The sequence below is a fragment of the Acanthopagrus latus genome, chromosome 21 (genome assembly GCF_904848185.1).
Source record: "Acanthopagrus latus isolate v.2019 chromosome 21, fAcaLat1.1, whole genome shotgun sequence".
Lineage (NCBI taxonomy): Eukaryota > Metazoa > Chordata > Actinopteri > Spariformes > Sparidae > Acanthopagrus > Acanthopagrus latus.
The window spans coordinates 18387788-18412544 of NC_051059.1; the positions used below are offsets into that span (position 1 = coordinate 18387788).

A 24757-nucleotide genomic window follows, 5' to 3' on the forward strand; every position below is an offset into this window, starting at 1 on the left:
CAATGTTCTGGAAAACCATTGGGAGAATAATAGTGTTCATTTACATCAATGGCAACACTTTAAAGGGGCTGAGTCTCCTAGGTAAAAATTAGCAGCTCTGGCGTTCCTCTAAATGCAATAAACGGCTCCGGTATTTCTCCCTTTTAACATTTCAGAGCGTTTTTCTCTGCAGACGGCACATATAAAATAGAAGTTGAAATATAGCTTTTTTGTGTGGGGGGGGGGCAAAGAGAAGGTGCCGTCTTTGCGTCTGCGAGCTCAAATGATCCCATTTTAGCCGAGATGTTGTTGTCAAGTTGGTATCGACGGCGAATGACCTTCGCTGAGGATGCGCCACCAGAACCCTTTTTTTTTTTTCTGACTCCACAGTGAAAAAGAAGCGGAGACAGACACTGTGAAGTACGCGCCAGTAAATCCAGCCGGGGCCACTCAGAGTGAGGAGCGCGAGGGGTAAAGATGGGGCTAATTTATCAGCATTAAGTCAAATAAGGAAGAGATAGAGAGGAGTGGTGGTATAGTGCAGGGCTGGCAGTGAGGGAGGGGGGGGGGGACGGGGACGGGGAGTGTGGGCTGAGTACACATCAGTAGGACGAAGGCATTTAAAAAGAAGACATCAATAGATAATGACTTCATCCCCTTCATCTCCAAGTAAGTGTACAGCGGCTCGCGGCACCCCCAACAGGCTCTTCAGATTCTTTCAAAAAGAAGACAACGGAAAAACTGACTGTACACTGGAGAACACTTCTTTAACTCAGTCCTCCCTCTTTTAATTTTCACCAAAATGGCCTGTATGTACAGAAAATGAGATTATGTGCGAGCAATCAAAAAACAGCAAAGAGGATTCATTCATGTCAGGCTAACGCAGATTTACTGGCTCTCTCTGCCTTGTCTCATGCACACCAGATAAATACAACTCTCTCGCTCTCTTTCTCGCTAACACACACACACACACACACACACACACACACACACACGCTTGAGAGCGCGCACGCCTCTGCTCCTCCACCAGAGTAAAAGGGACCGCCATTGATAGCGGCCGTGACAGATTCGTCAGTGGGTGGTGGGCGTGGGCGAGCTGATGTAGTGTGCGTGGGTGGACTTGATTTAGTAGACACTGAAGCTCACCACAGTGAGACATGATGGCACTGCTGGGGGTGTAAAATTGTCCAAGTCTAAGTTAAAGTCAGCATAAGATTATAGCTCTTCATCCTCAACTAGTCTTTATTCTTGCCTTTGGTACGCTGTTATTTAGTACCTTTGCTGCTCCTCATGATTTCTCCTCCTCTTTAAGGTTTTTTTATTTTATTACGCCATTGTTCTTTTTAACTTCTTCAAACTCCTCTTGTTGAGATGGTTTTTGTGGTCGGAGAGAAGAAAATAATGAGAGACAAAAAAAAAAAAAACATTCATTGCAATGTCTGAAATTTGCTGTCACGAAGTTTGGTATTGATGTTCTTCTGGGAAAATAGCAGCTTTTATGGCAGGGAAGGGAAAAAAACCCTGCATAAGTTTTCCCCGGGTATCTCCTCAGGCCAAATCAGCAACTGTGTACATCTCATAATTTGTGAAGGGGTGATGACGATCTTCAACTGTTTGTCAACAAGATTACATAAAAACTACAAAACTGATCTCCACGAAAACCTGTGCACGGCAGCATGGAACAGTGGTGCTTTGGTTGCTGCAGCATCCTCTAAAACAAGTCGTTATATCAAAGACACACATGACTAAAACAAGATATAATGTATGCCGATTTAACAAGAAGGCAGAAAAAATTAGGATTGCGTCATAGAGTACATTTCACAAAGTTTATAATGTTTCTTCTAAATCAACAACACACAAAGTTGAGCGATTTTATAATGAAGTCTGGGGAAATTTCTCTCCTTACTGTTGTAAGAGTTTGCTGTCTGACTTCACATTCCTAAATGGGGTGCTTTTCATCATTGTCATTACTTTCTCTGTGAATTGTGCATGGATCTCTTTCTGTGACCGATTTTGTATCTATTGTCTGCAAGATCTGCAGATATACGAACATCAACAAATAACTAAGAAATATGGTGACATATCAAGACAGGTAAAATATGTAAATAAAGGGATTATTTTTACCTTATGTTATTAAACCCATGAACGAATAGATTTTGATGAAAAGAAAAACAGGAATATTTAGGTGGCTGGTATTAATTTTTTCTCTCATACTGAATGCGCTTCAACTGTTTTTAATCATTTATATGTCTTACATAAAGCACTTTAAATTAACCTTGGTTTGAGAGGTGATAAACACATAAAATCACCTGCCAGGAAATATAATTACTATGAGACATTCTTCCAGAGGTATGCAGGTTTTAAGTGGACTGTTCACCATTCAATACATCTCATGGATTTAATGGAATGTCCTGCTTGCATACTGTCCCACAGAGGAACAAATGAAATGTAAAATCATAAATTCAAAATCACCAGAATAGGGTGATTTCCACTGGACTGCAGCAGCATGTATAGCTTAGCTTTGATTAAAGGTCAACTCCCTCCTTTGTGTCTGTGATAGAGTTTGCTCCTGGCTCCAGCTGGGGTTCCTGACACCATCATAGCTCGGTTTATTCCCCTGTTCAACGGGACAATCATCTTTCAACCCTGCGGTGCTCCTTGTTGTGAGGGCACAGAAAATAAATCACCGCTGCCCGGCCCAGAGACATGGGAAGGCTGTTAACAAGTTCAATGGGGGCTCAAGGTGGTGTCCAGAGGGGGAGTCCAGGGTCAGAGCTTCACTGCTGGGTTAGTAGGTCAAGTCCTGACCACGTAGACTGGTATTTGCTGGAACATACATCACAGTTACTGTGTGAAGGTCCTGTGTTACTTCACCAGCAGTGCTGGATTAGTGGGGCAAATAATTATTTGACCACATGGCCACATTAGAACCAATAAAGGGGTTAAACAGGGATGTCAATCACATCGGCATTTAAGAGAAGTTAAGTTAATTTGTTTTAAATTAAATTTCTGCGATCAGTGCATTCTTTGGCCATATCAAATCGACACCAGTGTTGTTCAGCAAGGTCAACTTTTGTCATTGGCCAATAGCAACAAGAAAAACTGGGGGAAACTAGCATAGCTTATTAGCTGTGTTGCACTGTCCATTTTTATTCAACCCTCCACTGTCAGATGATTTTTGGTGTTTGATGATTGACTGATGTATTTTTTTTGGGCTATATGCACCGTGTCTTTTGAAGTTATTTCCTGTTAGCGACCAAGATAAGAAGCTTGCTAACTAGCTTGGAAAGCTCTTTTCCCCTTCAAAGCTCCTTCCTGAATTAAATGACATACACTCCTGAGAAACGAAATGCCAGATGTAAGCAGATCAATACTGATAAAACTGAAAGAAGCTCTGAGAACTATTGTGACTGGCTAGTGCTACCATGTTCCCTACTAGCTGGTGCGATAGCAGTTAGCTTGAGAGTTACAGCAATCACCATGTAGCCCTGTGTGTACGTCACCAAACTACCAGAACCAAATATTTTGTGGTTTTGCTGTGCCGCTGCATGATTAGACATCTTGATTTGTACATGGACATCACAGCTCTAGAGTGGGAGTGAGCAGAAACCCCACAGAAGAAGGGGATGTTCTGTTCCTTAAAAGTTCCCTGAGAGTGTCTCAGACCTTTACAGAACAGTGGGGATGATCATAAAATGTTCTCTTTTGGTTGTGAAAGTGCTGCAGTTCAGAGTTCTCTGTATCACCTCAGGATGGCCTTCCCATCTTGGTCTACAGTGGTCATATAATAATGTTCTTTATATGACTTTAGGGGGACATAACAGAATTCTTCCCAATGATGAACAGGATTAAGTTCCTGCATGGTGAGCGCTTACTTTAGGTTAGTCAGTGTTTTATTTCTTTGATAGGAGAAGCACTCTGTGCTGGCTCATTCAGATTCTTCAAAATTACTGAAAAGCGATGGGCAGTGATAATGCAGCACAAAAGCGATATAATGGCTTTATTTTGAAAAATTACAATCTGTGGATTAGTGCTTTCAGTTCCATTTGACCGTTTAATTCTGCCTTTACACAATGGTTTAAAAGCTTTCACAGATAACGGCGCATTTTCTCAGATATCCCAAAGTTAGCAATTACCAAGCGCAGCCTGTCTATATAAAAAAAAAAAAGAAAAGAAAGAAAGACACACTCTCCATTCGCAGTCAGAACAATTTACAGCCAGCGAGCAGTTACAGTACAAACACTGCCTGGTCATTTGTTATTAAAGCAAAGAGAAAAGCCTTGCAAAACTTTCTCAGCCAAAGAAGTTATTTCAATCACAGGGCTCTAATGAAAGTGTTTGAAAACTAATTCCCAGCCTGCACTGAGACATGCATCTTCCCACTTGTCTAATACCCGGATTAACATTTTTTAGGCACGGCAGTTTTTTTTTTTTTCCTTATCAGCAGAAGACAGTGGGAGATAATTACATGCCATGGCACTCCGTCGCCTGTACAAAACACTTCTTCAGCTACTTCAATCAATATCTGTCATATTGAGATGGATAAACAATTCGCCTGTTTAGAAAATAGGAAGAGCTTCGCGGATGTCACTGCAGGTGCAAACTTAATTCATTCCAAACTTTAATAAAACACAGTGGTGTGTCTTAACATCAATTGCAATGCAGACTGTAAGGTTTTTACAGGCTCTTAGATGGAACATTACTGCTCTCTCTATAAATAAATCTATGAATATCTACCTAAACAGGTAGAGATAAGTATGTGTGCTTAAGGAACTTGACAGAAGGACTTATTTGAGTAAACAGAGAGGAATTTATTGAATTGCAATCCAGCATATCTGGTCTTTCTCCACCTTTAAACTTTGACCTCCTGGCCTGCTGCCTCTCTGGTATTTATTCCTCTGCCTGCTGACTCCTTTCTTTCTGAGCACGTCTGATCCCGCTAATACATTCGGACTTAAGCATCGGACTGTTTGATTAGGAGTGACCTTGTTTATTCATGATCAATTTGTTATCTTGCAGCGTGTGCTTGAACCTGCCGGGGCAACTCAATATCACGTATACTGAAAAAAAAATTATAAAAAAGGGATGTCAATCAGGTAAAAAGTGTTGAAGCTGTAACCTGAATGAAAAAAAAAAAAAAAAACCCACATTCTTATCCCCCTGAACATGAGCATGTCGTGATGTGCTGCATACTAATGAATAGCGACACGAGCACGATGTCTTCCATAGATCTTTCTCATGTTTTGTCACTTGTGACACTGATGTGCAGCTGAATTACCTTTGAGTCATTTCCTTTGAAAACATGCTAGCTGTGTTTCAGGGTTATTTCTTCACATAGCCTTTGTACTATTTTCTCCAAAACCTATGAATTGCCACCATATATTTCCAAGTGTGCTCCTGGTCGTGTTTAAAGGCTTGCCTCTTTTAACATTACACCACATTAAATCAATCATACAGCTAGAGCCGAGAGTATTGTACACACTCATGTATACTGGCTGTGATGAAGCTCCTCTTTTAAAGGTCGAGAACTCTTGTTCTCAATCCTATTTGACTGGCCAGCTGCTTTAGCGGGTAGCACAAATTGAAATATGTGAACAAAACAGTCAGATCTTTCCAGGCATTGATTTTCCAAGGTGCTGCAAAATCATCCAAATGTTCTCTGCTGGCTTGAGATTGAGAGCTGTGCAGACCATGTGAGTGATTCAAAGTCATTGGCAAGGTTTTGGACCCATGATTCATGTTTAAATTATGCCATTTGCATGACGGTGCACATTATCCATGGAAAGATATACTTCGTCAAGCGACGCTGAATAGACACAGCCCTGGTCAACGTTGCTGAATCATCTCATACACCTCCGGTTTGGACAGCAGGTGTGGTGTTGTGTAACCTGATAAGCCGGATGGTTTGTTACGGAGAACTACCTGGGAAGTCGCCCCAAGACACTGTTTAGAAAACAGCAGGCACCTTCAAAAGATGCTTCATTGATCACCCTGTATCATGTGCTAACTTCAGCCGATCAGCTAAACGAACCATGTGATGTAGCAGGAGAGCTCAACCGGTGGAGCACATTGATAAATCAAACTCTTTGCTGAAGCCAGAGACAAGAGAGGAGCAAAAACATCTTTTCCATCGAGAAAAGCCTTCAGTGCCATTCTTTGCTCTTCTTTCAATGAAAAAAAAAAATCCTCTTCAGTTTTGCTATAACTGAAGCTATAGCATCATCCTCACTTACCTCTTTAGGAGCCGCCACTGTTCTTTTCAAACAGCTGCCAGTAGTTCCTCATAGGACGCTGATTGATCCAAACCACTGTGGTTCAGCTACAAGCACATAGCTTGAAGCCATGTAGTACGGATCTGCGAGATGAGATGATCATGTCATTTCTCTGCCTCACAAGGTAAGATGTTGTGGCCATTGATAAATGTTTTATCTGTTTGGAGAAATATGAGCTTCAGCGGCAGGATAAAGAATGAGAATATTAGCCAGTAAGCTACATTCAGAATTCTGTATTGTAGAATAGTGACAGGAAAATGACCACATCAACAGCCGCAAACATGAGGTTGGACAGATACACAGGGGTACAGGTTGTTGTACATTGATATTCAGAAATATCCTATCTTAAATTGGCAAACCATATGAGAAACATTAGGTTAAATGGGCAATATATATATTTTTAATTCAAAACATTCATAAATTAACTAAAGATATCAACAGAAGAAACAAGTTTTGCCAACATCGATGTTTTGATTTGAAGACATAGAGTATCAACTTAAGTTAGCATGCTAACAAGCTAGCCCCAGGCCTGACAACCTTTTTCTCCCAATGGTCTGAAACTCCTCTGCTTGTGGTGTGAACACCAACATTCTCCAGTTAGTCCGGCTAGCTGTACGGCTAACTGAGCTAACGAGCTAACAGTACCTGCAGCCATGGATGTTTGAAAAGAACACAGTTAGCAGCAGTTATCAGTAACTATGGTGAGATGCTGCCCCTCTTTTTTTGGAGGATGATTTCAAGACAACAAATTATTATGCATCGCACCTTTGATTGCTAAAGCTACAGCATTTCCCTTTCCTCGTAAGAAATCGTGCACACAACATCAGGCTGTCTGAAAGAAATGGCACAAAGGCTTCAATGGTTTTGTGAGTATGTAGCAAGATAACAATCTGGTCATTGCCTGTTCTCGGTTTATGTTCTACAAAGTTCCTCTGAACATCACTCTGGTATGAAGCCGCTGTCTGCTATTTACTCACGGCCTGTATTTAGCTTGAACGTCTCTCTCTCCTGCTCTCCTCTGACTTCTCTTCTCCACAACAAAGCAGAGCTGCTGCCGACTGGATGTTTTTTAATATCTCTTTCTCTGTAAATGCTAGAAGCATAATGCATGAAGCTCCCAAGGGGTGCTCGCGGTCGCTGGGTTGCTGGGATGCTGGAGGCATATCAGGCACCTGTCAACATACCAAGTTCAAATCACTTACAGTCGATCACATCTTGAACATTTTAGTCAAGTAGTAAATGAACCGGCCAAACCTGTCGGCATGCCTCGTACTTGCAATTTATTTATAAGGAGCCGACTGACTGGAGAAGCGAGCTGTCTGTGTAGAGAAGGACACTACGAACAAACAGCAGCCTATCGCATCCTTCCTCACTTCAAAATCGCTTTCATTGCTTGAGACGTTAAATAACCTTCTTTCAGAGCTCAGTAAACACAAACATTTTCAATTTCACATCATGATGCATTAACCGTCCAATGTCTTGTCCTTGGATATGCTCATTTTCTGAAATGTATAAATGATGTATTGAATTTGCCTTGAGACCGAGTGTGAATATCAAATGTGATCAAATTGCAATCGAGCACAGCCCCGGACAGGGACGCACACACACCGACACAAAGAGACCATCTTCATTCAGAGTAGGTTTCAAATTATTCAACAGTTGTCAGAGAATACTAAATAGAAGCCGGGCATCTGTGGGTGTCCAGCACGAAATGGACACCACATCCGACCGAACCATCCATGTTTAACGTAGCAGAAGAAACCTTCACATCCAAACATTTCAAGAAATTCTTATTATTGTGTTAGACTAAGATTTTTCTGAAACACGACTTGCACGTTAAGGCACAAACACGTGCACCAAAATGTTATTTTTGTTTCCTAAGAGCACATTGTTGGCACAGGTCTGTAAGATCTGAAAATGAGTTTCTTTTACACTGGCAGGCGACTGGCAAGACTAATGTGAAGATAACCGACAGGTCGCAAGTGCCAAATCAACAAGTGAGGGGAATCTTGGTCTCTGTAGACGGCAGTACTAAGTTTAGAAATTCACAACAGATTGTGCAGATATTCAAGACTTGAAATTCTGAGTAGCAATGCTGCCATGACCAAGAAGTGGAAAGCGCAAGCAGCCAGCCAAAACTCCCTTCAGTCCAAGAACACATGCAACCTTGGTAAGGCAAAGCTATTAACATAAACACTGATAATGACTTCTCACTGAGAAACAGGGGCCCACAACGTGTTTTCCACAATAGCTACACCATCCAATTATCCACAGATGTTAACTTCACAGAATGCTGGTTCGCCACATCTGTTTGTTGGTGGGAGATCTCATTATAACAAGCCTGTTTTAAACCCCAGCATCAAGCGCTGCTTGGCACATTTTATTGCAGCGTGTTGAGCATTTACAACAAGCATTCCTGACTGCTGTAAAAGTTTGCATGTTAGACATGATGGCTTCCAACGGCTGTTAAAATTCCCCTCATCGCTGACGATCAGAGTTTCCACGTCGACCTTTCCTCCATGTTGTATCACTAAGATTTGCTCTCACCCAAACATCGTGTTCCAATTTATAAAATAGAAGATATCCCTGAAAAGATACAAGGCTGCGCCTGTAAATAAACTTGGGCTTAAACTAATAATTCTATTCATTATTTTTTTTCAATTAATTGTTTTATTCACTGCTTGTTGTACCCCAAGGTCAGGCCTCCAAACTGCTTGCTTTCTCTAGGCTATTCAGTTTCCAAGTATATACCGCAGAGATGAGCAGCAAATCCTCACATTGGTCAGGCTGGAAGCACACAGCGATAGGCAGTTTTTGCTAGATAAATTCCTTAAACAGTTAATCAATTATCAGAACTGCTGCAAATTAGCTTTCTGCAGATCCCAACCAATCCATTAAGCTCCAGATTAAACTGATTTTTATTAAACATGTAAGTCAATTACTTGTACGGTCATGTGGAACACTGAGCCAAAAAAAGGTGTTCCCTGCTGACAGAAGCTGCAGGTAGCTGCTGAAGAAGAATCCCGGTTTATCACCATTTGTCCTTTGACCATCATTTCCATCATTTTCATTATCGTTTTACTCACCAAAGCAATTGGTGTGACAAAGTCAAAAGAATGTGTGAACACACTAGAGATCACACAGATTGATTTTCAGCCGGTTTTCAGCAAAACAGACCAGTCTGAGCAGAAAAAAAGCAGTATTACCCAAAAATATGTGCGCTTGTTTCATTCACAGGTCCGTTTGAGAGACTTTGCTGGACTTTGGCGTCATTTTCTCTACCATAGAGGCGTCCACACAGACACGGAGTGGAGCAGAGACGTGGACGTTAACACGAGTTGATGACAGGATGTGTTGTGAGCTGCTGCACCTGTTTTCTTTTGGGAAAGTAAGTCGTCTGAACCAGATCAGCGAGTTGTTTATTCTGCTCACGTGTAATTTGCAGCGCATCACAGGCAGACTCCCTCCATTTTTATTTCCCGGACATACTAGGTTACAGTGTGTAAATGTTACAAGAAAGAGCCAAGATTCACTTCCACATTTGACTGAAAGATTATTAAAACAGCTTACGGCGTATGGTTTTTATTGGTTATTTAATAGTCAATGTTTTATAAAGAACTTGCAATTAAATGTTCCAGCAAAAAAGGTTGTAAAAATGTGTAATTAATTATAGTTCTTTGAAGGAAAAGAAATTGGAATCGATAAGTCAGACTCGCAAAAATATTGGAATCAGCCAAGAAAACTGCTGTTAATTGTTGGTAACATGTCTAAAACTAACAGATTATCCAAACCACATATCTGGAGGTAGAACAGAAAGCTGACATGTGTGTGCACATACACTGATAGGTAAGGTGGGCTTCTAAACAGTGATGAATGTTTAAAATGGCCAGCATGTGGAAAGATTTCGATGTCCACATTCGATCTCTTCGCCCGTTTTCCCATCTTCGTCTGCATTCTGGATCCAAAAGTAGGAATTTTGACCAAAACTCTGAGTTAAACAGTAATTATCCTTATTCTGTGGGATCACCAGTCCTAATGGAGCATTCACTGGTATTCAGGAAAGACCCAAAGGCGACTTTCAAGATGTGTAATACCCCATCGGAAGATTCTCTCCTTCTCCTCACAGAGACACCCGTTGAAATGGAAGACGGGACTGCCGATCCCCCACAGAGAACATTCAACACCATGGTATGTTTGAAAATATACCTCTCATCCAAATTACAGAAATTGCAAAGTAGACATTTCCGCACGTCAAGGACACAGTGGGGGAATGTGTGTGAAACCTCTTTTATTTCATTATATCATCGGGACATGTGATGTCAAGCGGCGATCCCATGCTGATAGCATAATTGTCTCCTTGTATGGCAGACGCAAAAGCATGACACCGTGCTCCCTGTGAGAAAGATGGGGAAACCGAAAAGGAACAGAAAAAAACATGTTGACGTGCGCATACATTTACAACAATTTACAGTGTTAGCAAATTATTACTGTGGGTTTGCAAACCGTAGGAAAAACAAGTGAGCAGTGAAACGAGGGTTTGCAGGTCAGGTGAGTTGTGATGTCAGTGTAATTTGAACTTCTTTGAGCACAGAACAAAACAGGACCTCAGAGACGCCACGATGCATTTTACACTCCCGTTCTGAGTCAAAAGCAAGGTCCCCCAGGTTCACAGCATAAATCACTGTTGAGTTGGAGGTTTGTGATGAATTTACATACACTGCTTCGCAAAAGGGTGCCCTCTATAAGGATCTGGTGGGCACGGAGGCAGCAAAAACATGACCTTTAAAAGCTGCTTTGTTGAGCAATCCCTTCTTGCACACACTGCAGTACCCAGCCTCTGTGTCCCCTGTAGAATTAGGTTGATTGAGCATGGCCTAAATTGGATCAACCATATCTTGCGTGCTGGAGCTCAGGCGCCGTTAAATCGCCTGGAATATGAGGTGGCCAAATACTTGGCCATTTCGTAGGTGGGACGGTTTCCAATCCAAAGACCGGGTGAGTTATGAACCCATGGGCCCCTGTGACTGACTGCTTTCATAGTGCACTGCTCATTTGAGGAGAGTTGTTTGGTTGCAGATCACACATGATGCCCATTTGTTGTCATTTCTTGAATCGCTAGTCTTTAACAATTGATTATCGATAATCATTAATAACATATGAAATATGTTGTACGTTTTCACCAGTAGAAAATTGTTTTGATGTTAAATCAGAGAGGGCCACTTTAAGAATTAGAGGAACAGATAAAGTAAACATGTTGCTTGAGTGATAAACTTAATAACACAAGATAATGACAACTGGCTCAACAAAATCTGGCCTACATTTGATGTAGTTGTGACTATGATTGTTTATCAATACATATTTAAATCAGTTAAATTCTCAACGCCGTTTAATAGATTAATAATTTATTATTAACATCCCTTGCACTTAGTCCAGACTTAGACATCCATAGCTGCTTCAATAACTTACAAATAATACAGCTATTAAGTGCAATCCAATTTTACAAGCAGCGAATACGACAGTCCTCCAAGTTCAGTGTGAAGGAGATGCATTCCAATAACACACATAAAAAATGTTGATGACTTAGTCTACAGAGCGAGAAACAATGGTGGCAGTTGGGAAGCCCAGAAGAAAACCAACATTTATATTACATTTGCATCATGCACACCTTATCTCTTCCTAAACCTTAGCAAATATTTATGTTCCTTAAACTTAACCAAATTGCAAGAAGTTACATGTTTACTTTTAATAACATAACGACACAATTATGACTATGACTATGACAACAAAGGTTCCAGACTAACCTTTTTTTCTCCCCATCTTGAGATGAATAGAAATTGTCCCAAAACACAAAAAACGTTCACAAAACACCGTGGGAAACACCGTGTACAAAAGACCCTTTTGGCCCGAGAAAGCTTTCTGTTCATCCCAAATATATTTTCTATTGTTTAAGGGACAACAGAAAGCCCTTCACCTGACTATGGATCTGCTCTCCACAGATGTTAATGGCAAGGACTGGGAAATCACTTGCAAGCATATTAATTCTTTGGCGTATCCAGCACACTGCACGCAATTTCAAAGTGTTAAGTCGAAAATTGGTATGCAGATTGATGAGGCCAGGTATATATAGCCCACACCTACACTCAGCCATCTGTTATTGTCTAACATTACTGTGCCATTAAACCTCCAGCAGACTGAAAAAAATGACAACTTTTTCATGCATCTGAAAACATTAAAGTCATTTCCGTCAAATACAAAGTATCAAAAAACGAGGTTTTGCCAACCTCACAAAATTGACATAAACTTTGTGTCTGTTTATGAGATTTAAGAATTGACTCATCTCATTAGTATTGAACATCCACGGGGCGAGTGTGGATGGATGACGGTAGTGTTTCACAAGCTATCAGTCTAACCGCCCTCAAGAGTCACATTATGTGAAAGAGAGCCAAATTTACAATCTTACTTGGTGCTGCACTTACAACTGTCTACGCCAATAAAAAAGACTCCGACCCTCCCTGAATGTAACCGCTGTGGAAGCTATTAGTATCAATCAGATCTCACTGGAGAAGGCCATTTGAGCGAAAATGAGGCTCAAATCAGCTCTGCAAAATAAAATTGATGTGAAATATTAAGATTTATTGCTGATATTCAACCTACCACCCTCCCTTCCCCTCTTCTCCTCTCTCTCTCTCTCTCTCTCTCTCTCTCTCTCTCGCTCTTTTCTCCCACTTCCTTACCAAGTGTCCCCCCCCATACGGCGTGCTAGGCCTGGGCTGGGCAGACAGTTGCACAGCTGGGGGCTAATGCAGAGAGGGATGGCTGATGATCCAGGCTGCAGATGGAGACGTGCCATGGGAGATAAATCCCCAGCACAGTCAGGGGGCTCCTGAGATTTTAATTATGTCCCCCACAAAAAAAAGGAGAGAAACAAGAAAAAAAAAAAAATGTGGGGAAATGCTGTCATGTTAATTATTTATAAGCGACAACAGAGAAATGTGTTTTTTTTTTTTTTATTTCAGCTGAGGGACCGTCATTTTCTGTCAGACCTGTGCTCACTGTAAGGGATGACTGGTTGAGCGTTATAGTGTGATGGTGGCATGTGGTGTATTAGTCAGGGGGGTGAGGGAGGTGAGAACAGGAGGAAGTGTTTGGCGTTGGTGCTGTTTTAGGAGTCAATGGCTGCACATGGCCATCTTTTTCCCTAACTTACCAGAATGTTACCGCTGTCTCCATAAATATGTTTTGCAACCTGTCGGCAGTAGAGACAAATAATTATACAACATGATTTACTGACTACAAGCCATTTTGAAAAGAGATTAATGTTGACCATTGATCCCACTTTGTTGAGTGTTGGATCGGTATGGAAATATGGAGCCCCCGAGGCACATGTGCAGGATACTTGTTTAATTCACTTGGTCCAAAAAAAAACAAACAAAAAAAAACAAAAAACAACACTTCAGAAAAATGTAAAAACATTTTTTGCCTGCGGCGGACATCGATCAGTATTCAAATTGTCACTTAGATGTAAAAACTTGTGCTCTGACACACTGACAAATATGCTGTGAAGATGTTTAGCAAACAGCAAACATATGTGTGTAATGGTGCGTGATGTGATTTGCAATGCAAAAATCTCAGATTACGAGCGTGCGAGTGGCTAATGACATTCATACTAATTGTTTCCACTATATGGTGTCTGATTGCATGTTAAATTAAAATTAAATGCAAAGTAATCTGAAATGGAAAAACAGTATGGGGTAGCGCATCTCATCCACTTGTGCGATGCTTAGGGAAAGGTTTCTGAACGTACATTGCATCTCCGTGAGGGATAAACGCATGAATAAGTGCTATTTTTACTCCAGTAATTTGTAATATTGGAAAACAGGCTTTCAAGTACAAATGAGCTCATTTGTTTCCCCATTGAAAGTCACACACAAACCGCTGCTCGCAGAAATAATCTTACCTCACCTCCAGTCTCTGTGAAGCTATCTGTACCTACTGAGTTGTATTTATTTGGTCAATTACCGATAACAATTATCTCCATTGTGTTATTAAGCCATCAGAAAATGTAGTCAATAAGTATTGGAGATATTCCTCATTGTACAGTATGTGGGCTGCCTGCTGAACAGCCTTCTGCTTGATTTATTCCAAAGGGCAATTGTGGCAATAATGGTGTAATGGACTGAAGATAAATAGACAAATAATGAGACAAAGAAATCAATAAAATAGAAATGGGCATGAAATGAGCGCATACACACATAATTACTCAGAGAGAGAGAGAGAGAGAGAGAGAGAGAGAGAGAGAGAGAGAGAGAGAGAGAGAGAGAGAGAGACACACACACACACACACACACACACACACACACACATTCACGGGATAGGGGAAAAAAAAAAAAAGTCAGGACTTTAGAGTTGAAGCTGGCAGACAGCCCTGTCCTGTACTCAGCGGTCTGACGAGCAGGCTGACAAAGACAGACAAAAAAGAGGCTGTTTCAGAAGAGCCTGACTCATGCAATTACACGTATCTGCCTGCTGGGGGCCCCCATTATTCCACATGAATGGGAGGGTGAGACATAAGGAGCAAGTGTTGGCTTTTGCTATGCCATGTGAGCAAGTCATCCCTGCCGTCATCCTCTCAACAAAAGGAAGTGTTTGGTCATGTTTAGTCACAGTTTAATCAGAAATGCCTTAACAACACCTCATTGCTTTCCGTCGTGGGAAAAACAAAACAAAAGACTTTTGACTCAGAGTTTAACACAGATCAAATTGTGCACACGGCAGGCATATAATCACAGCAAGAGAATAAAACAAATGTTAGCTTTTTATAATTTTCAAAGAGCTGCTTATCAATTCTAATTTATTTTTCCAGCAAGTGAGCAGCACCAGGCTTTGTGAAACCGCCTGCATGTGTGAAAGAGGGTTGTGAAGTTTTAATGAACAAAACGCGGAGCTTTGTCTACGGAGGAAAAATACATTTTTACACATGCAATTTTTGACACTGAAGCTGACACGAAGTCAAGCAGACTAGCTAGTTTGCATAAGGGTATCAAAGCAAAGCAGTGGGAGGCACGTCTTTGTCGCTCCTGCCTTGCCGATCCCTCTGATGTTACATGTAAATGGTAGTGGCTATTAATTTGACCGGTGGGGATGATGAAAAGGGCAGAGGACTCTGTCTGGTTAAAGTGAGACTCCAGAATTTAAATTGGTTGAGGGGATAGGATCAGGGGCAAACTGATTGGTTGTGGAGATAAGGTAAAGGAGCGCTAGATTGGATGGAATAAGGAGTCCACAGTTCAGGCTGACAAGAGGTGATGGAGTGCGGTGCTGTGTATGATGGGGGTGGATGTGTCACCTGCCCTGGCTTCACTCTCCACAGGGGAAAAACATTACTGTGGTCGATTCCACCTTGGCAGTGGCTCTCTAATTTTCCTTGCCCAAAACAGAGGGGTGCTGATGGGCTTGGAGGTGGATGCAGTTGCTACTGCAATGTCAAGTATCAGCCCAGGCACCAGGATATTACATCGGCAGTTAACATTTCTGCAAACTACAGATACGTCCGAGGTTGACAATTGTATCAAACACGACATATCACAATAATTTCATACGCATATTAGCTGACTTTCACTTTAGGAGGTGGAGCAGAAGGTGGCGTTATTGCAAAGTACAGGGCTGCCAAAAGGGTGACTGCTGTGTGAGTCTGTGGACACTTTTCTGGCCATCTCCAGGTGTTATCTGTGAGGACCAAAGCCTTGTGTTGTTTTACAGAAAGGCATGTCCAGCCGTGTCACTGGCAGCCAAAATCAGCTATGGTTCACGGGAAGCGAGACCAATTCCAGGTTTTTTTTTTTTTTGCAGCGACAAACTTGGAGTTTTTCACAGGAAGGCAGGTCATCTACAGCGATGTTATTGGCGACCAAAACTGGGTGTTTTTCACAGGAAGTCTGACAATCTCCAGCCATTTCACAGGCGTCCTTAACCAGCTTTTTTTTTTTTTTTTTTTTTTTTTTTTTGCAGGAAGTCAGGCCATCTACAGGCGTTTTTGTGGCAAATGAAACGGCCATATTTATCTGTCAATGTCTTTCCCCGATTAAATAGATTAGCTGTTTGGTCTATAAAATGTAAAACTAGAAATGTCACCTGGAATCAGTCTCCTTATAAATGTGCTAAAATCAATTCATCGAATATCCAAATTGTTGGTGATTCTCTGAATAGCTGACAAGTAATCGATTTATCATAGCAGCTCTATCGTCGAGTCAGGACTGTTGGTATGGTGGCACCATTTAATCTTCATCAACATCAGTGCTGTCACAGCGATCATTGCTGCCTTCTTCATCACCATCAAACTCAGCTCAGCCCCCCCCCCCCCCGAGATACATTGGTATTTCTAATGGAATATATTGTATTGGTATATTTACATGCTAGTCAGTCCATACTGTGCTGTATTTTTCTACAGCTCAAAAACATTCACTTTTCCACTTAAGCACAGTTGAACCTTGAATTCATAAAAGGATAAGAAAAAAAAAACTGCTGCAACTTAGCGCTGGTATGTCTCACAGATAACAATACAGTGTTTATAATGCCCGAGCAAGGACCGTGTAAAAAGCCTTCAAGGCCAGACATTGTATGGGAGCATTAGTTGAGGGCAACATATTCTCCTGCTGAAAGGAAAAGCGAAACAAAGCATTCCTACAACTGGGTCAGGCAGACTCACCCTACCAATGAAAATGAATCACTGTCAGAGGTGACAAAGGAAACAATTCAGAAACCTCTATTGAGATGCACACTACCGCAGGTTCAGAGAACTACTTTTAATTAGCCTGGTGACTAGTATAAGCGTCACCTGGTTTGTAGGCCTCTTACAAAAGTGCCCATTGTTCCCTGCTCCCCGTCGCTGTTGCCGCAATCAAAAGTGAAAGAATTACTTGCGTTTTCTTCAAGAACTGCATCTCCTAATCACCTATTGGGAGCTGGAATTGCATGAAAATGGTGATGATTCACCGACTCTGGGTGGGTTATATGAACAGATAAATCCCTTTGATTTAACCATCTGCTTATGATCTCTTCTCCTTTGGCCGTCCGGCACCGCTGTCCTGCCTCCAGGGAGTGCCGCAAGCAATCTGTGCAGCCGGAGAAGACCCAAGGAGATCAGCCTGAACAATGCTCCGCTGCTTCCCTCTTTCTTTCTTTTTTTTTTATTTTTTTTTTTTTACATCTTTCAGATGTATAGGGCTTAATTATATACTGCAGCCCACGAGCAATTCCCTCAAAGTGTCAAAGATCCTCCGTACATGACTGTATGTATTTGTCTGCGTCTTTTTGCCTCTTCTTTGCTTTTTTATGTTTTATGAATACTTTATCTATGTTTACGACGTTTCTTTGTCTAAATTATGAATAAGAAAAACATTGTCTTCACAAGTTAATGTTATTACGCCAAACCCGACATGTTTCCGTGCGACTTGTTTGTAAATGTCACACACAAAACCCCCTCAAGGTAACCTCGAAACTAAACAATAATTTTGTTTGCCCGTGCCCTTGACAATGAAGTATTTGTTTCTTGCCACAATGAAAAATCTAATTAAATCAAATCCATTGCAGTTGCATGGTTTCTTTGTCTCCGCTGCTTCCTGACAGACAGCATCGAAGCCATCTGAGGATCTGTACGTAGGGATCTTTTATGCTGTGTGAGCAGAGAGGGCAGGACACAGCCGTTACGTCGTGGACATCTATATTTTGTAAGCGCTGACCTCGCTAACTGGCTCATTGATTGCATGTCTAAACCTGATGTAGGTAGGGCACCGATCAAATTGCCTCCATACTATCGAGTATCGAAGGATGTCCTGTCATTCGATATCAAATTTCAGCACCTAAGAAGTTAATCGGCATCAGTGAGCCAATATGCATGCAGCCCGCTTGTCGTGCCGAGATCTAAAAGTGCTCGTGATTGGCTGTCTCGAGGCATGCAGGAAAAACAAAAGGCTGCACTCAGGGACGGTGCTCACTTCATGTATGTGTAATGTCATCTTTCATTACAACAGATTTCATAAATTATTAACAATACCCATTCCCAACTGTAGGCTATATGAGCCAGCATCTTCTTGTTTATCTTTGTCAGCTATCCTCGGCTTCTGTTTTCTTTCATGCACTTCAAATAAAATTGGCTGTTGTTCACTGCTTTTGAATAAAAACATAATAATAATTAGATATTATATGAACTTGTCAGGCCATCTGCCCTGTGCCCACTCAATTTTATGTTTTGTAATCAAACATAAAAGATTGATCAGGAGCTGTGCTGGGGATGTCATTCCTATTATTGATTGCCTGCAGTGTTACAGGATACAGGTTGCTGAATGTTGTTAGCAGAGTTGGCACACTGAAAGGAAGTTGTGTATCCTCTGGACAACAGCAGCAACATATGTAAGGAATCGCAAATGGGTTTTTGTCATCAGCTAACATCATAACAAAACAAGTAACTTTTTCAGCAGGCGTAATCTTACCATCTCACAATTAACTCTGAAAAGTAATGCTGCCCAACACTGACAGGAGGTGCTGTTATGCTATTTGGTGCAATGGAAGATGTTCCCTGTGACCTGCACACACACCCTGAGGCGTCGAATCAAGAGATTTTTTCTAATGACTGAAGTGTGCCAAATATGCTGATGAAATCACAGAAGTCAAGAGAAAGACAGACTTCAAAATTCTCCGTTAATTGGCAAGCCATGCCCGTGTTAAAAAGACAACACATTTTTGCATGAATTAACAAACTCCTCTCAAAATTCTTTATTTTAGTAGAATTCTGTATCATAAATAGACTGCTAATTCATTCAGATTAAGGCGGTGTCATTCTGTGTTATTTCCACCCTGGGCGCAGAGGTAGACATGACTCGTACAACAAGACCACTTGTAAATATAATTTTACTGAAGTGCGAGATAAATCGGTGGAATCCACAAATTCTGCATGTCTGTGTGCCGCTTAAGACACAGATCTGCCGGGATGAGTGGTGTAGCGCGAGGCTCTTGCCTTGATGAGAGATTTTCTCTGCTTATGTGCACCACTGTTTTCACATTCTTTCATCACAGCGTGTGGATTCCAGCGGGCCTCTCTGCTTTATTTTTCTTGGATAAAAACACAGGTTTGCTGTTTATCCGTACCATCAGCATCTGGCACTTATTATGGAAGGGATGGGAGTGCAAGCATGGATTATTAGGATTACTGGTAGATAGGTAGAAGGACGGGATTCATAGCGAGGTTAATAATAGCAAACTCTCCTTTTACCCATAGAACAGCAGATAGGCGGGCCTGCGGGCTTTTCCCTACATTACAAGCGTCTGAGTCAAACCCCCCACTTTTGGAATATGGTCCATGAGAAAAAAATCCCCCCCAGCAGTCTCCTGTGAAGCTGTTTCGCAGGGCTAACACCCGTGCAGACGAGCATGATAACATAGCCCGCACAAAGGAAAAATACTGGTGTTTGTTTTGGGTTTTTTTTTGTACATCAACATGACGATGACTCATAATTTACTGTAATTCAGAAACACCTGTGTGTTCGTTAAGCACATTTACAGCTTCAACACCTCTCCATTACATTCTTACCATCTCGCTAGCCTGTCAGCGCATTTATCTGTATCCGCCACGGTGTGTGTGAGAGGTTGGTGTGTATGCGTGTGTGTTTGTGTTAAGAGAGTGTACTGTATGTGCTATTCCTCAAGGCAGATATAAAAGGACTGCTAATCCAGAGCGACAGAGGAATAAACACAATCCCTAATCTCATTGATCCCTCACAAAATCATTCAATTATGCTCAGCCACTGAGTATGGCACCGCGCACACAGGGAGAGGCGGCGGAGGTAACAATCTCTTTCTCTCATTACGGAACGAGAGAGCCGGAACTCAACGAAACGCGATAATAAAATACCTCACGCAAGCGCACGGATATTCAAAAGAGGCCGTGCTGTTTTTATGGCCATGAAAACATGGCAGTCCAACGATGTGCTGTATGACCGTCGGCGGTAATACTTGAGAGGAATGTAGTTACTGTTATCAGGACCGGGTGGCGGTGCTGGAGTGGTGGTACTCGGGGGCGTCAGAGCTCTGTTGGAGGGGTGAGGAGTGAGAAAAAGACAGGGAGGTAGGAAAAAAAAAGAGAAGGGATGTAAGAGGAGAGGAGGAAAGACATTTAGAGAGTTCCACAGATACATGCACCACTAAGTGACCCAGTTTAACAGCCTAAAGCCTGCTACCTATTATCACAGGGGAAGCCTGTTTTTCCTCCCGCAGCTTCAGCGTGGCGGGCAGAACCCGCTCTGATATCAGTGTGACAGCTACAGGGTTGCTGCTGCCTGCTCATTGATTTAGGGGTTGTGTTTTTATCCTGTTCATTAGAGCTTCCTAAGCGGTTGGAGCGCTCGTGGGTTCGTGACACTTCAGCTCGTCACATCAAAGGCTTTGGCGAGGTGGGGGGGGGGGGATGCACGACAGAGCAGCTGGGGGTACGAGGGCCAGGAGGTGGGATTGGTTACACACACACACACACACACACACACACACACACACACACGAAAATAAAATGGATGAACAAGCATTCCTACGCACTCTTTTCCTTCCATCTCTAATCTTCCCCTGAAACCCAAAAAACAGAAGTTGCCTTTTCTTGGTCTGGCAGTGACCTTTTGGAAAACAGGTACAAGAACCTCTTCAGCCCTCAGGACCTTGTGAGCCCCCTTTTACCCCCCCCGTAAAGCAAATGTTAGTTTTAGAAGTTAGTTTGATCGGGGCCAACATTCGGTGTGCGGGGCGTGGAACGCGGAGGAGCTAGTTTGATGTATGGCACCAGATGCCCGCTGCCAGATGTTGTACAGGCTGACATGCAGGTCTGGCATGAGGCTAGTTTTCAGGGCTGGCCGTGAACTAATTAATCTGCTCCCGCCCTGGTTTTTCCACAGAAGGTCACACTAGACAACATGTGAGTTTTGTGAATATCTGAATGTTTGAGTGTGCGCGGGCACAAGTCTGCGCCGCACAGTATGAAACGCAAACTCAAACAAAAGCTTTTGTGTCTGAGAATGCACGCCGTACCCGAACACAGCTCGGTATCGATGCGTGATTGTGCGAGCCAAGTATCCTCTTTGTGGGAGTGCATAATGGCCAAAGAGCATGTCTGCCAGTGAGAGGATAAATTGAAACAAGATGTGCTGGCCCCTCGCTCCTTTGAAGGTGTTCCACATCATACCTCTGATTCTGCGGAGGGTAGGAGTACTACCATAAAAGGACACTCTGTTTACCTTAACCTGCCAGCGTCTGCTTGCCAGATGTTCCAAAGTTTTTCTTTCATCTCCTCACACGAACCTTATTTTCCCTTTTTTTTTTTTTTTTTTCACGGCGAGTTTGTTGCTCTACATTTTTTTACACTGATGAGAAACAAGAACTTTCTCTTGCTGGAGGGGAGGAGAGGGCTAAATTTGAACATTGTTTCATTTGCCTCAGAAAGCTCGCTGAGATTGAAGGATTTCAGGGTGGAGGAGGCAGACAAGGTTCACTGGTCTCCCCTTCAAGCCTGCCTGTGCTGATGAAGACGCTGATACCACAGAGACCGGAGAGGCTGGGACCTATAAACGTGGCCTCCATTAAGTCCTCGAGCTTTGGTGAACTCATCTACACATGTCAGACTTTTCTCTCTCAAAGTCCCTGTTATTCTAACAGAAGTGTTTCCTTTGGATTACTCACTCGCTGATTGCTGATGACCGCTAATAGCCATTTAAAGTCATTTTCTTTTGCATTTAGCACAAGGACGCATTGAGAAAGGGGAAGCGGAAAACGTATGGAGCCGTGTCAGAGGTGCAAACCACTTAATCAAGAATCCAATACATTCTGCATTGAAATCGTATTGTCTGAATTAAGAAAGTGATAGAAAAATTAAGTGATAGAAAACCGATTATAAAAATAGCATGATGATCCATAACAAGTGAATCTTAATCTATGACTACAGCGTGGAGTAGATCAGCCTTGTGTTTCCTGTCAGCAGTGTTATTCTCTTTGAAAAGATGCCGTGCTGCGTTCGTTCTCTCTTTTTGTTTTGTTTATAGCATTTCATGGAGTTGATGGTTTATGTTCTGATGCAAGACTTGGGTTGCTAACATTATAGAGAGGGGAATGACATCTTGATTCGAAAAAAATGTTTGAGATGATTGCTTTTGAAATGAAGGAACATGTGTTTTGAGGCACAATGCACTCAATATTTTCCAGAAACATTGGCACGAGCCGGTAAGGAAAAGGACCGAGGTTTGTTTATGGGCTGTTATTTTATGTTCAACAGAAAAACTAGGGCATTTCAGAGACCCACCCTCAGACGAGCACATGCTCCATTGTAACTTAAAACAAACACGGCATTGTCCAGTTCGTCTGCGAACAGTCTGCCCGAATTCCTCTTTAAAAGGCTGTTTCAGCAAATTTCCCTCCTGTTTAACGTAATGGAGAGAGACGTTCCTCGTGAAAACGGTTTTTAATGTAATTATTTATAATAAATTCTTAACCTTGAACCTCCAGTTATTTTGATTTGAAAGAGGGTCATTGAAATGCAGTGGCAGTTAAGACCAGTAATTACGAGGCCCTTAACAGGATAGAGGAGGAGAAAAAATAAAAGGAATAAGAGTAGAAGGTCACTCCGCTCTTGCTGCCTCGCTGATGGAAAAAAAGCTTTGCACAGATGAAGGTCTAACAAAAGGATTTGATACATCTAAATAGTAGAAAATATTAATAATGATGGTATATATATATTACAGCATAAGCTACAGGTATAACTGCCTAGAAACACAGTTCAATATTTCTGCATCAATTATGGTCCATTTATTAAAAAACAGGATACGGTTTTAACTGAAGTATGGATTGTAGAATTGAGCTCAACTGTGAAGATGAGTTTGGTAACCAGCCTCCATTAATAATGCAACGATAACATCTAAACGACGTTTGAGAGAGGAGGTAATTGCGGAATATTTTCTTAAGTTGGAGATGAATATTTCTGCTGTACAGTTCAAAGGTTCATCGTGTTTAGAAAGAGGATACTTTGGAGAAAGGAATGTTAGTTCTGCTTTGATCGGAAAGGTAATGATTATAAGCAATTGCTTGGCCGACAAGGGTGCAGTGGGTTGATGGCTCCATCGTTAGCTGCTTAGTGTAATCTTTTTCTCTCCCAATCAAGGACAGACAGAGGCACTGTTAATTGCCTGCCATTCAGTGCCCACATGCCCAAATTCAGGAGAAAACAGTTATACAACTAAGTCTAAATGAAGACTTAATAACACCTCCAGGATGAAAAGGAGTATGTGTTATCACTTAGCAAATGGCAAACTGCACCGAGACAACAATGGGGCGCATCCTCTCATGCGGTTACTATAGTTACCATCACTGGCTGGCTGCTTAGCACGAGACCTAAGATAAATATGATGTTTTAAAATCTGAGAGGAGGTAGTATCGACCGGCACTGCAGCATTTTTTGTTACCCGATAATGTTGCATCGTACACAACAAGTCTGTGTTGAAATCATCGTGAGAAGAGCTGGTTAGCTGTTAGCCATTGGTGGGCAGCAGAGTATGTTTTGGCTAAGGGAGGCTAACAGCTATTCTGAATTAAACTGCAATATTAATAAACAACTCAATACATTTACAGTAAATTAGGGATGCACGATATTTGAGCTACCGGTAGCTCAATAAGTAGCTCGCCAACCCCACAATGCCGAACGTGAATGCAATTAACAAGCAAATGTGGATTTTATTTTAACGTGACTGAAGCTAACATACAAGATAAGTGAGGCAGGGCCATCGACGAAAAACAGAAGGCCTACCATTTCCATCAGGAGTGGGAGACTTACTATTTCTTCGCAAGTGTAAACACAAGTGACAGGTGTGCGCGCTTGATTTGCGGGACGAGCGTTGCAGTCGGGAAGAAAAGCAACGTGGAGCGGCACTTCATCACACTTCATAAGAAGTTTGACCGTGATTTTCCTTCTGGCAGCAGCCTGCGGTCAGCTAAGGTGAGCGAGCTGAAAGTGGGATTGCAACGGCAGCAATTGTTCACTAAACCAGTGAAGGGAGCTGAGGCTCCAACCGAAGCGTCATTCAAAGTGGCCCATCATTTAGCAAAGAAAAAAAAAATCTACAGACCAGAATCTACTGATCTACAGACATACAATGCAGGGCTCCAAACAGATCTTTCATGCTGGTTGAACTGGTGTGCCTGACGTTTTCATGAACCCAATAATACATTTCGGCTTACTTAGTTAACACATTAGGTAAATGATAGTAACAGTAAAAAAAGGGCGGAAATACGTGTTTTTCTTCATTTATGTCATGTGCAACAAGAAACTAGGATGATCTGAAATTTCCAAAAAATAAACCCCTAAATCTCAGGTGCGCTGGTCCGACCAATGGAACAGTGGCACCCTGGGGCCCTGCAATACTTTTCAAAATGAGAACCACCTATGCTGATGTTTAATGTTAATAGTTTGTCCCTATGGTGTATAA

The 24757-nt window shown here is 41.9% G+C and overlaps 2 long non-coding RNA genes across 5 annotated transcripts in view; one reads left to right on the top strand and one right to left on the bottom strand.

Annotated features, from left to right (window-relative positions):
• Positions 1–24757, bottom strand: part of LOC119011692 — a 94680-nt gene that overhangs the window by 11709 nt on the left and 58214 nt on the right. For 3 of the 4 annotated variants that reach the window (XR_005072250.1, XR_005072252.1, XR_005072249.1), the window contains exons 5-6: positions 7229–7423; positions 6213–6334 (exon numbers count right to left, since the gene is read on the bottom strand). This is a non-coding gene — a long non-coding RNA (uncharacterized LOC119011692). Of the gene's footprint in view, positions 1–4793; positions 5040–6212; positions 6335–7228; positions 7424–24757 lie in introns of those variants that run through there. The other variant, XR_005072251.1, reaches the window with a different exon arrangement.
• On the top strand, positions 6292–17810 carry LOC119011693. The gene is made up of 4 exons (XR_005072253.1): positions 6292–6375; positions 9489–9639; positions 10378–10439; positions 17346–17810. It is a non-coding gene; the product is annotated as an uncharacterized LOC119011693 (long non-coding RNA).